Consider the following 12,235-nt stretch of genomic DNA (forward strand, 5'->3'; position numbering starts at 1 on the left):
AACATTTCTTTTCACTTTTTTTAAAATTTCTTTTCAGCATAACAGTATTCATTGTTTTTGCACCACACCCAGTGCTCCATGCAATACATGCCCTCTCTATTACCCTCCACCTGGTTCCCCAATCTCCCACCCCCCACCCCTTCAAAATCCTCAGGTTGTTTTTCAGAGTCCATAGTCTCTCATGGTTCATCTCCCCTTCCAGTTTCCCTCAACTCCCTTCTCCTCTCCCTCTCCCCATGTCCTCCATGTTATTTGTTATGCTCCACAAATAAGTGAAACCATATGATTCTTGACTCTCTCTGCTTGACTTATTTCGCTCAGCATAATCTCTTCCAGTCCCGTCCACGTTGCTACAAAAGTTGGGTATTCATCCTTTCTGATGGAGGCATAATACTCCATCGTGTATATGGACCACATCATCCTTATCCGTTCATCCACTGAAGGGCATCTTGGTTCTTTCCACAGTTTGGCGACCGTAGCCATTGCTGCAATAAACATTGGGGTACAGATGGCTCTTCTTTTCACTACATCTGTATCTTTGGGGTAAATACCCAGCAGTGCATGGAATTAAAAAAAAATTTTAAACGTCACTCTGTCGCACAAATCACCTGCAGCGATATCGCTGTCTGCACTGCCCTCTGCTGGTCAGTGAAGCTGATGCAGGGAGGAGCACTTCTGGCTTCTAGGATGGAATCAAATTCCCTGTTCCATGAGTCTTTTATTTTATGGTCACTCATGGCTTTTAAAACAGGCAGAAAGTATGCTTGTGGGGGTAAAAACACAGTCAAAATCCTGATCCATAAACCAAGGAGGTCGAAAGCCACCACATCCTTCACGTTTTCCCTTCATACTTGCCCCTGTGACCATACCTCCATATCCCCTCAACAGTTATCCCAGCCTCTACAAGATAAGCCATATGACTTTAAAGAATGAAACTTATTTAGAGGCTTATTCCAGAATCCCCAACAGCCTTGGACTCAGGATGAGAAAGGTCTTAAGACCCTCATCTGGAATTTAGGCTCCCTGGACCAGCCCTGACTTGAACTATATATAGCCCACCAGACAGTCTCCAGGATCCCTCAGTCTTGGTAATCTTGGTTCAATTCCTCTTCGTTTCTCTCCTTCCCCTTCACCTTCACAGACAATCTACAGAAAGGAAGTTCAAGGAGATTAAATCCAAGGTTACAGAGCCACTGAGGGCAAAGCTGTACCCCAAACCCATTTCAGCCAAATTCTTCCTATTTACTTCATTTTTCATTGTTGTCTCTTCCCTTCTCTCAAGCAGCATGATTTCCTTGTCCTTATTTAATTTTGTTTCAATTCAATTAACATACGGTGTATTATATTAGTTTCAACAGAGTTCAGTGATTCGTCAGGTGCATATGACACCCAGTGCTCATCACATCATGTGCCCTTAGTGTCTGTCACTCATTTACCCCCTTCCCCACCCCACGTCCCTCCAGTAAGCATCAGTTTGTTTTCTACAGTTAAGAGTCGCTTATGGTTTGTCTCCCTCTCTGATTTAGCCTTATTTTATTTTTCCCTCTCTTCCCCTGGGATCCTGTTTTGTTTCTTAAATTCCACATATAAGTGAAATCATATAACAGTCTTTCTCTAACTGACTCACTTTACTTAGCATACTTCTCTCTGGTGTCATTCCCGTCTCTGCAAATGGTAAGATTTTTATTTTTTGATGGCTGAATAATATTCCATTGTATATATAGACTGCATCTTCTTATTTATTCATCTGTCAATGGACATCTGGGCTCTTTCCATGTTTTGGTCATTGTGGACATTGCTATTGTGGGGTGCAGGTGCCTCTCTGAATCACTGTTTGTATCTTTTGAGTAAATACCTAGTAGTACAATTGCTGGGTTGTAGGATAGCTCTATTTGTAACTTCTTGAGGAACCTCCATACTGTTTTTCAAAGTTGCTGCATCAGCTTACATTCCCACCAGTGGAGGAAGAGAGTTCCCCTTTCTCCACATCCTCACCATTTTTTTTCCTGACTTGTTAATTTTAGCCCTTCTAACTGGTGCGAAGTGGGATCTCATTGTGGTTTTGATTTGTATTTCCCTGATGCCAAGTGATGTGGAACATTTTTTCAAGAGTCTGTTGGCCATTTGGATGTCTTTTTTGGAGAAATGTCTGTTCATGTCCTCTGCCCAATTCTCAACTGGATTTTTAGTATTTTGGGTGTTGAGTTTGATAAGTTCTTTATAGATTTTAGATACTAGCCTGCTATCAGGTATGTCATTTGTGAATATCTTCTCTTATTCTGTAGGTTTTGTCAACTGTTTCCTTTGCTGTGCAAAAGTTTTTGATCTGGAAGTCCCAATAGTTCATTTTTGCTTTTGTTTCCCTTGCCTTTGTCCTTATTTTAAAAAAAAAAAGATAGATATTGCTACAGTTGATTATATTGCGATTCTGTTGAAAACATTTTATTTCTTCCTCTGTGGTTTTATTTAAGACCATTTTGCATGCCCCTTCCTTCTTCCCTTCCTCTCTCCCTCCCTTCCTGTATTCCCCTCCCAACTGTGCATTGAGAGACAGGTAAGGTATGAAATGAGACCCCCCCCACACAGGGCCAATATTTAGCTAGTAACCTCAAGAAGGCCATTTCTAGCCAGTATGGATTCTGACCTGCTGGGACTGCAATGTAAGTGGCATTAAACATCTGAACTACTTTCTCTGCTGATCCGCAAGGGTGATCATATGTGTGTCCCCTGGAAAGCTCAACTGGAATAAGGATGCCCAGAGGCCGGAAGGATGGGGTGTGGATGGAACCGGGGACATGGAGTCAGCCTAGCTACAATCTATTTTGTATGACCTTGTGCACATCACTTTCTCTGGGAATGAATTTCTCTGTGGGTCAAATGAAAGTGTGTGTGGCCTTGTACCATTTTTGTAAAAGAAAACAGTGTGTTTACAAATGCGTACATGTTTTCACATGTGTGGAAAAGAGATATACCCATCCGTTCACGTGGTCATCTCTGGGGAGTGGAACAAGCTGAAGGAGGTCTTTTTTGCTTTATTTAACCTCTTCACTCTTTTAGTTTTCCATAACAAGCATTTATTGTAATTTTTTTCAAGTTAATAGCGAAGAAAGTCCTATTTGCTCCTATTTTGCAGGAAGTCACACTTCTAATCCGAGGTCACAAAGCCTTGGCATCTAATTCAAGGCTGTCCTGCCCGTATGTTCCTTACGCTGCCTCTGAACAATTAGGGGATGTGAGTGCAGGGCACCATTTGAACCCCTAGTCTCCAGGCCTTAGCAACAGCTGCCCAGGGCTGGTAAAAAAAAAAAAATCTTCAGAATTTTCTTTGCCCTCCTGCTTGCATCTAATCCACATCAGCAAATGCTTAGCCCACCACTTAGCCAAAGCATGTTTATTTTCTCTTGTTTCCACAGCTATAAAATGCCCCAAACTGCCCCAGGTCCTGGGAAAGAGTTATCACCAAACAAGATGAATTTCCAGACTCCTTTGGATTTCGAGTGACATGAGGTGTTTGTTCTTAAGTCACAAGTCCAAGGGACTGAGCAGGGTGTGGCAAAGAAGCATGATTACTTGTCCTTGTCATAGGAATATACACCAGCAGGGGAAAAAGGCTTTACGGTCTCCCCAGAGAAACAGTCTTCTTCTCTCTAGCAAATAATCTATCCCAAAGTACCTTATGATAAATCAATTATACTTCTTAATAAAGAGAATGCAAAAATAGAGACTGGAAGGAACCACATGTAGCTTTGGATTCAGACCAACCTGGGTGTAAATCCAAACCTTGAACAAGTCACTTAACCCGATTTACTAAATGGACACCTTATTTGGTGCCAGGCACTCTGCTGGGCATTTTACACTAATAGCTCAAGCCTGAAGAAGTTTGCATTGTTCTCAATGTACAACAGATGAGGGAAGTGGGACTCTGGGAAGAAAGCCACAATGTGGGAGGCCTCAGCTGATGAAATTGCTAAAGCCCAGATTCCAGCTCGTATCAGGACATCAAGGCCAATACCCATTCCTCTGGAGGGTGCCCTCTCTCCCACACATGCTGGGGAGAAAAGACTTGCTCCAAGCACGCTGCAGAAACCAGATCTACCCGGGTGTGATCCCACTGGGTTAAGAGATCCCAAATCCAGACCCTGACACTGCTTAGGAAGGTCAGGCACAGATACCTGGATGGAAACTGTGCTTTGGCATTCGATGAATGCCAAATTCATTCATTTGAAGGATTCAAATGCTTGGGGCGCCTGGGTGACTCAGTGGGTTAAAGCCTCTGCCTTCGGCTTGGGTCATGATCTCAGGGTCCTGGGATTGAGCCCCGCATGGGGCTCTCTGCTCAGCAGGGAGCCTGCTTCCTCCTCTCTTTCTCTGCCTGCCTCTCTGCCTACTTGTAATCTCTGTCTGTCAAATAAATAAATAAAATCTTAAAAAAAAAAAAAAAAAAGGATTCAAATGCTCGCTCCACCAATCACCTAACTGTGACCCTGGTACTTCACCTGACTTCCCTGGACCTCAGATTCCTAAAATGTAAAAGGCGACTGGTGAGAGGTTAAAATAGAATTATACAGCACCTCGCCCAGGATCACACTGAGAGGAGCTGCTGATCTCCGGAAAAAGGCACCCCTGCAGAGCTCCAAGCTGGGAAAGGAGGATGACAGTTCTTGGACCCTGGACTGTTGATGGGTAGTGAAGCCTCCTTCAGAAGCTCAGCCTGCCCACACAGCTCTGGAGCAGGGACACAGTCACCTTAGAGCTACTTGGAGCCTGCCCCAGCCAGAAGGGGGCTCCTTCTGCAATGTCTGTGGAAGGCCCAAGAGGAAGCCCGCCTGCAGTAAATGTGACCTCCCAGCCACAGTGCCTCACTCACAAGCTGCCTGGCCAAGGAGGGGAAGACCCAGTTTTCCAGGCTGAGCCCCTGGGTCACTTCCTCATTCAGTGCAACAGCATTAGCAGGGCCCTACCCGCAGACTGGGAGACTAACACACTAGGTGCTCAGTAGATGAGATGGGATTTTCTTCACAGAGCTCAACTGAAAGGGCCCTCCAGTGCCTGCTCTTCACCAGCCCAGTCCTGTCCCTGGCCCAGCAATCACTCTCCTTGGTGCTTCTGATCATAGCCATGCTTGTTGTTCTTTCCCCTGAAGACTTCATGGGGGACAGCCTGGGAGGGGACTACTTGTTGGCGAGGGGCCTAAGTCTTGCCAAGTCACTGCCCTGTGCTTGGACATATTTCCACTCTCTGGCCATGGAGTCGCTGGGCGGTGGCAGGCAGCCAAGGTGACGTTCTCCTCCAGCCTCTGCCCATGCCCCGTGTCCCTGCTGGCCCTGCTCCCGGCCGGGCTCACAGGGCCCAAGGGAGCAGGCCCTGGCCCGTGGGGGTGCCAGGGGCGGGGTGGGGGGGCTCTTAGGGGTGAGGGGGTAGTGCTATAACCTGCGAAGCGTGGGGCTGGGGCTGCGGCGCGACGGCTCGCTGCGCCCCACCACCGAAGCAGCGACAACCGCACCCAGGCACCCCAGACCACGTGCACGTGGCGGGAGGGCGAAGGGAGACCAGCGCCGAGCTCACGGCTCACTGGCTCGGCTGCTCCCACACCCCGGCGGCCTCCATCCACATCCCGCTCTCCCTCCTCCAGGGGCTCCGCGTTGCGCCTGCTTCTCCCTCTCTCTTTGCCTGCCTCTCTGCCTACTTGTGATCTCTCTCTCTCTCTGTGTCAAATAAATAAAAAAATTAAAATTAAAAAACCAAACCAAAACAAACAAACAAACAAAACCCTCAAATCTTAACTTTCTAAATTTAAATTTAAATCTATGAGGTCTGATTTGCCACTGCATTAAGAGGAGGATCCCAGAGCCAGATCGGACAGACCCGAGCTCACGTCCCCCTCCCAGCACACCTGCTTGTTTACAGGGGCAAATCATCTCACCTCCCTGAGAGCTAATCTCATCTATAAAATGGAGATAATCATGAGACTGATGTCATAGACTGTTATAAGGATTAAATAAGATAATACAAGTAAATCCCTTAGTACAGTGCCTGGCATGTCACCCTGAGATGTCACAACATGCAGATAATTTGTTTTGTTTTGTTTTGTTTTTTAGGATTTTATTTATTTGAGAGAGAGCATGGCAGGGAGGGGCAGAGGGAGAAGCAGACTCCCCAATGAGCAGGGGACCCGATGCGGAGCTCAATCCCAGGACGCCGAGATTATGACCTGAGCTGAAGTCAGATGTTTAACCAACTGAGCCACCCAGGCACCCCACAACATGCAGATAATTCTGTTGGTTGATGTGCGGAGGTGAGCAGCAGTTCTGGACACACAAAGATGCATCATTAAGACTCACAGTTGAGTACGTCAGACACCCACAAAATAGAAATTCTCATTGTGGAAATGTCACAGAGCTTCCAACAAAACATGAAGAGAAAGTGAACGAGGGACGCAAATTCTAAGCAGGAAGGCAAAGCTTCCCGGATGGGACAGGTCTCTTGGGCTCAGGCAGGCACATTTTCAAATGTGTTCAGTTCTGCTGGCCTTGGAGGATTCTTTCAGCAGATTCTTTCCTTCCTGATGGTCTCAGTTCTCCCCTGACAACACATTTCTGTTTGCCTCTTCTTCCGCTACCTCACACACTCCTTCCGCTACCTCACACACTCCTTCAGTCTTCCGGGAAGAATCCTTTCTTACTTCTCTCAATCTCTTTAGCAGTATGTCACTGTGAGTTTGTCATGTGGCCTGAGTTCTTGACCCACAGTGACTAGGAGCTCTTTGGATGGGGGGAGGGGTAGCGTGCTCTCTGTAGTTAACTTCCGGAGCTCAACATCAGGCAGAACCCCTAGTGAGTACAAGCTTGCTGAATGAAAGAAGACCAGAAGGTGGCCTGCTTCTCTTAGATTATTAAATGTATGAGTTCATTGATAAGCCAATTTTAAGCCTCATTTTGCCCATTGGAAGTGCTTGAATAAATACAAACATGAATAAAACTGAAATTTTCACTGTCTCAAAGTATTCGAGGCAGGTAGGCACAAGTAAATAAATAAAAGAAATGGTCAAAGGGAAGGTGGCAACATGGTGCAACCACCAGCATCCTAGCCCCTTTGAGGACGCTGGGGAACGGTGGAGAGGCTGCTACAGTCCTATCCCAGCCACTGGTAGAATGGAGACCGCCAGGCTACTGTCAATGAGTTATCCCTTGGACACTATGCAACGTTGTCTCCTGGAGCAGCCTTGGACAATGGGGTTGTTGCTATCTTACGGACACTGAGGTCACATAAAATAAGGAGGTCTGTGTCCTTGTTTTGACCTCGGGAAAGCTTAGAACCAAATTTTGGCCCTTTCTATACATTTTTGTTGCTAAGTTCAATCTTAGTTTCAACCTGGCTATAATGAAAAACCTTCTTGGGAGATGCCAATTTGCCCAGTTTGGGAGGTGGAGAGTAGGGCGATTTCCTGATATTTCTTAGGACAACTAAAGCTCTGGTGACCATCAGAATCACAAGGGGTTCTGCACTTGGATTTGGACAAGGGAACCCTTGCAGTTCCCTATAAAACTAAGGCAGAAGAACTGATATGAACCCTGATGGTTTTTCCTTATCTTTCCTTCCTTCTGGTCTTGGTCTTGTTTAGGCCAACTTTAAGAGGGTCACTAATATAAAAACCTTGAATGGTCTGTCACTGCCTGTGGAATGAGGCTAAATTCCTTAGCATGATGTTCAAGGTCCCTGTGGTGGAGCCCTAACCTTCCTCTCCAGCTTCATTCCTTGGTACTCAGCACCCCACTCCTTCTCCATGATTGCTATGCTCCACAGTCAACTTCACGTGTTTAAAAACCAGACTTACGCTCTCCTGTGCCACCCACAATATCGCCTGCCCCTTCCATGTTTCCTGCCTAATTTGTTCACTCTCCTCCTCGTTGGGACAGGGTACTCTTTGCTTCTTAGCCTCTTTCTAAAGCTCAGTGTCCTTCTCCCCAGCTTCCCATGCTAACTCCTCTGCCATGATTATCAGAGGTGTCCCTTTTTTTTTTTTTTTAAGATTTTATTTATTTGAGAGCGGGGGTGGGGGGGATGAGAGAGAGTTTGAGAGGGGAGAGGTCAGAGGGAGAAGCAGACTCCCTGCTGAGCAGAGAGCGTGATGTAGGACTCGATCCCAGGACTCCAGGATCATAACCTGAGCCAAAGGCAGTTGCTTAACCAACTGAGCTACCCAGGCACCCCTCCCCTGTCACTTTTAATTCAGGTTCTCCATCATCTGGATTTTTTGCATCCACTTGTGCGCCCGTAAACCCACAGGGGCTTGGGGGCTTATTTAAAAAATGTTAGTCTTATCATGTCACTTTCCTGCTTAAAAATTTCCAACGATTTCTCTTTGCAGTGTTGGTACCCTTTAGCCAGACTCCTGGGACAACATCCACAGTCAAAGTTGGGTTTATTGGCTTGTTGCAGTGAGGGAGACAGCAGCATATCATGGGGGACATTGGGGCACCTCAATAAGGAAGTGTCAGCTGGGATTCATTATAGGCTTGGGACTTCGGTTAGTTTGGGGAAGGTTACCGTGAAATACAGTTTTGCTCTGAACTGCGTGCTGTTGGAAGGGAGGAGCAATTCTATGAGTGGGTTCATTTTTATCTAGAAGGAGCACATTTTGGGGTGGCCTGCCTATCAGTACCTACCTCATAGAGTTGGAAATATTAACCTCACATGGGCTGTCAGGGTTGGTTGTACACTTGTTGTCTGTGTTCAGTGGTTAAAACAAAATCCAGATCCCTGTCCACACATACTCTCACTGCCTGTGAGCAAGAAAACATGCAGGCCGTGATGTGCGGCCTTGATCCAGCATGCGTGGCTCGATTGCAGTAGCATTACGAGCTGGTCTGAGGCTCATGGCCCATGAGCCTAACCAATGTAAATAATCTCATAGAACCATCACCTCACACAAAGCTATCCTGAGACCATGATAAGTGAAACAAAATAGGGCCACTTCCTAATTTTGTCTAATCAAAAACAAGAGCAAGATCCCTGTGGTGTCCACAAAATCCCCAATCATAGAATTGCCCTCACTCTCTGACAGCATCCAAGCTGGGGCGAGCTTGGCCTTCCCAAGCCCTCCCCTGAGTCACCCAGAGGAAGCCTCATTCTACAGTACAGTAAGTTCTAACACTCTCTTACTGAGATCCCTCATAGTTTCCCATGGTGCTTGTTCTTCCTTGCCGCAACGAGCAATAAAGCCACCTGTTTAGCCACAGATGCGTTTCTCCTGGTCTTTGGCCGAGGGCCTTTTGCCCTGGCATCGTTCCCCTGCCCCTCCTGGTTTCAGCTGAGTTGGCCTCCTTTCAGTTCCAAGAGAATGGGAAGCTCGGCCCTGCCTCATGGCTTTGCACTCACTAGTTCTCTGTGCCCATGGTGCCTACTCTCAGGTCATTTGGGGGCCAAGTCCCCATCCTGCAGATTTCGGGGGCGGGGGGAATAACCACTTGAGAAAGCCCATCATGCCCCCAACTCTTAGTGATTTTATAATCACACCTTTTTGATTGCTTACATGATTCTTATCTCTCTCTAAATTATTATGTGTTGCCTGTCTTCCCCACCAGAACTCAAATATTAAAAGATCAGGGATTATGTTGTGTTCACCACTGTATCCCAGTGCCTCTAACATTTCCACGAACAGCTGAAACACATCCTACCTTGAGAATAGCGGCATCTTCCTAATGGATCCCTCCGCCCCCGGGCACTTCCACGTCCTGTACAGCTCTTACAGAACCATCTGAATTGGTTTTCTAAAACAAACAGAGCATCTGCTGAGGGTGTCAGCACCTCCCTCCCCCTCTGGCTCTTGGAGACCCCTGCGCTCGGTCCCGGGGGACATTCGCAAACATGCCCAAGCCTCCCAGCTTCCAGGCATTGACTAGTGCTGCTCCTTCTCTCCAAAATGTTCTTCCTCACTTCTCGGTCCCCAACCCTCCCCCCCCGCCCCCCCCCCCCCCCGCCCCGAGGCCAAAACCCCAGCTCCCAAAGTGCCTGTTTGGGGCTCTCTCCATTCCTTCCTCCCCTCCTTGGGGCTCCCGCAGCTCTTCTTTCAAACTCCTGGTGAGACCAGCTGCACCCGGGACTTCTGTCCCCATTGGCTGTATACCTGTTGTCTTTCTCAGAGCTGTCCCGCCTCCAGTGTTTGCAGGGCAGGGGACCACCTGCTGTCTGCGCCACTTTCTTCAGTTGTAGAGTAAGAATTCTTTGTATTGTAGGGGAAGAAAACTTCTTTCTTCCTCTCTAGGTTCATTGGCTGGTCTAATAATTAAATTGACAGAAGATGGATTAAGAGGAGAAAAACACATTTCGTTTCATACATATGCATAGGAAAATATGAGACTCAAAGAGGTGACCAGAGCAGGCAGCTTTCACACCTTCTAGACAAACACATCTGTGAAGAATTGACAAGAGCAAGGGGTCTGGGCTTGGGGTAATAAATGAGTGAAGTAACAAGGTTTGTTTACAGCTTTCTCAGCCCTCAGTTCTCTCTCTGGTGGATGAGGTCCTGCCCCTGGCACAGGGAGGGTAATTTCCCATAGAGATATATTTCTTGCTTTTGGGGGACAAAAGGGGGTGCAGAGCATCCTTTCTGTACAGGCTGTTTTGAGTAACTTATCAATATGCCAAAGCAGTACATTTTGGGGTGGCCTACTCTGAACCCGGTCAGTACATACCTCATAGTTTTTGTGAGGAGTAAGTGTTAATGCATGTAAAGCACTTAGGACAATGATTGGCACAGTGTAAAATGAACACTGATTAAATGTTTGATACTATGATTAACATTCTTTTCTGTGTCTTTATTACTGGTCCAAAGTGAGCATCAATACGTACAATATGTACTGTTGTTGAATTTGGTTGGAGCAGGGCAGGAAACGGCTCAAAGCCCGAGCTCTGGAGCTTAGTACTGGGTTTTTTTGTTTGTTTGTTTTGTCTTGAAGTGGTGTACTACATTCTCTGTGTAACCTCCAACTCTCCCTCCACCCCAAGATTTGAGGATAAGAGCCAGGGGGTAATTGAGAGAAGAGAAAGCAATCCTAAATGTTTACCTGCTGGTAGGGCTGGTCTGACCTAAAGATAGACACCTGCCTCAGAAACGTGTTTTTAAAAAGCTTCCCTGGGTTCCTCATTCGAAAGACACTTATCCTGGAAGGAAGGAACAGCACCTTTCACCATTACCTTGGACTGGGTCTTACTTTTCCTGTACCCAGGGAGGAACGGCATTATAGGACCACCAGATGGTAGTAGAGGTGGCGCCTGGGGTGGCCAGAGAAGTCTGGGTTATGAGTTGTCCCCACACTTTCCGAGGGCTTGTTAGAGGAAGGGTTGCCAGAAAGTGCTGGATGGGAGGGAATGAAAAGGATGCAGAAACACGAGGTGTCTCCTAGGATGAGGCTGGTGGGAAGACTAAGTCATGGTGCTAATTCTTCTACTTTTTAGCCAGGGCAGATTCCCAAAGCTCTCTAGCCCTGGAGGGTGAGAATATATGGCAGTCTAAATGCGTGCTTTCACACATACTGGGCAGTGTCTGCCAGGGGGCTCCTTGTCTGACCCCACCTTCTCTGAATGGTTCCTTCTGGGTGTAGACGATAGCCAGTCTCAGGAGGCGAGGGATTCCTGGCAGCTGCTGGATTGGTCTCTAGTGGCCAAAGGCTCACAGGCACAACAGGGTGACATCTAGGCTGTGACCAGATGGGTTCTCGGGGAGCAACTGGTATTTCTCTGAGACACTGAGAAACTCTGAGATACCTTCTCTGAGATGAGAGCTCTCTCCTCAGAGGAAGGCCTTACATGAATCCAAGCTGTTTGAGCCATTATATACTCGATGTTTGTATGCCATTCACAAGTACTTTCAGATACTCACTTGTCTAAACCATTGATCAACCTGTGAAGTTGTCATTTCCATTTCATAAACGAGGAAGCTCAGAAGAGGTGACTTGTCTCAAAGTCTGGAAACTTACCAGATTTGTCACAGACCAGGATTTGGCACAAGTCCATATTGGCTTTATCCAAAGAAAATGAATTACAGAGATGGAGAACATATTTCAACATAAAATGACCTCCATTGCTAGGCGGCCCACAGCAGTGGGCGTAGTGAGTTTTGGAGCCAGAACTAGAACTTCAAACCTGTCAGGTACTAGGGCAGGGACTTGGGCAAGGAGATGCTCATTCTCATTTCCCTCATTTGTGAGATGGTATTTCAGAGGATAAATGACAC

The 12,235-nt window shown here is 46.9% G+C and overlaps 1 long non-coding RNA gene across 1 annotated transcript; it reads right to left on the minus strand.

Annotated features, from left to right (window-relative positions):
* Positions 1-526: 526 nt before the first annotated feature.
* LOC123950025 lies at positions 527-11,462 on the minus strand. The gene is made up of 3 exons (XR_006820116.1): positions 10,127-11,462; positions 9,678-9,770; positions 527-1,146 (listed from the first exon to the last, which is right to left on the minus strand). It is a non-coding gene; the product is annotated as an uncharacterized LOC123950025 (long non-coding RNA).
* Positions 11,463-12,235: the final 773 nt, after the last annotated feature.

Source organism: Meles meles, chromosome 8 (assembly GCF_922984935.1).
Source record: "Meles meles chromosome 8, mMelMel3.1 paternal haplotype, whole genome shotgun sequence".
In the NCBI taxonomy this organism is placed as follows: Eukaryota; Metazoa; Chordata; class Mammalia; order Carnivora; family Mustelidae; genus Meles; species Meles meles.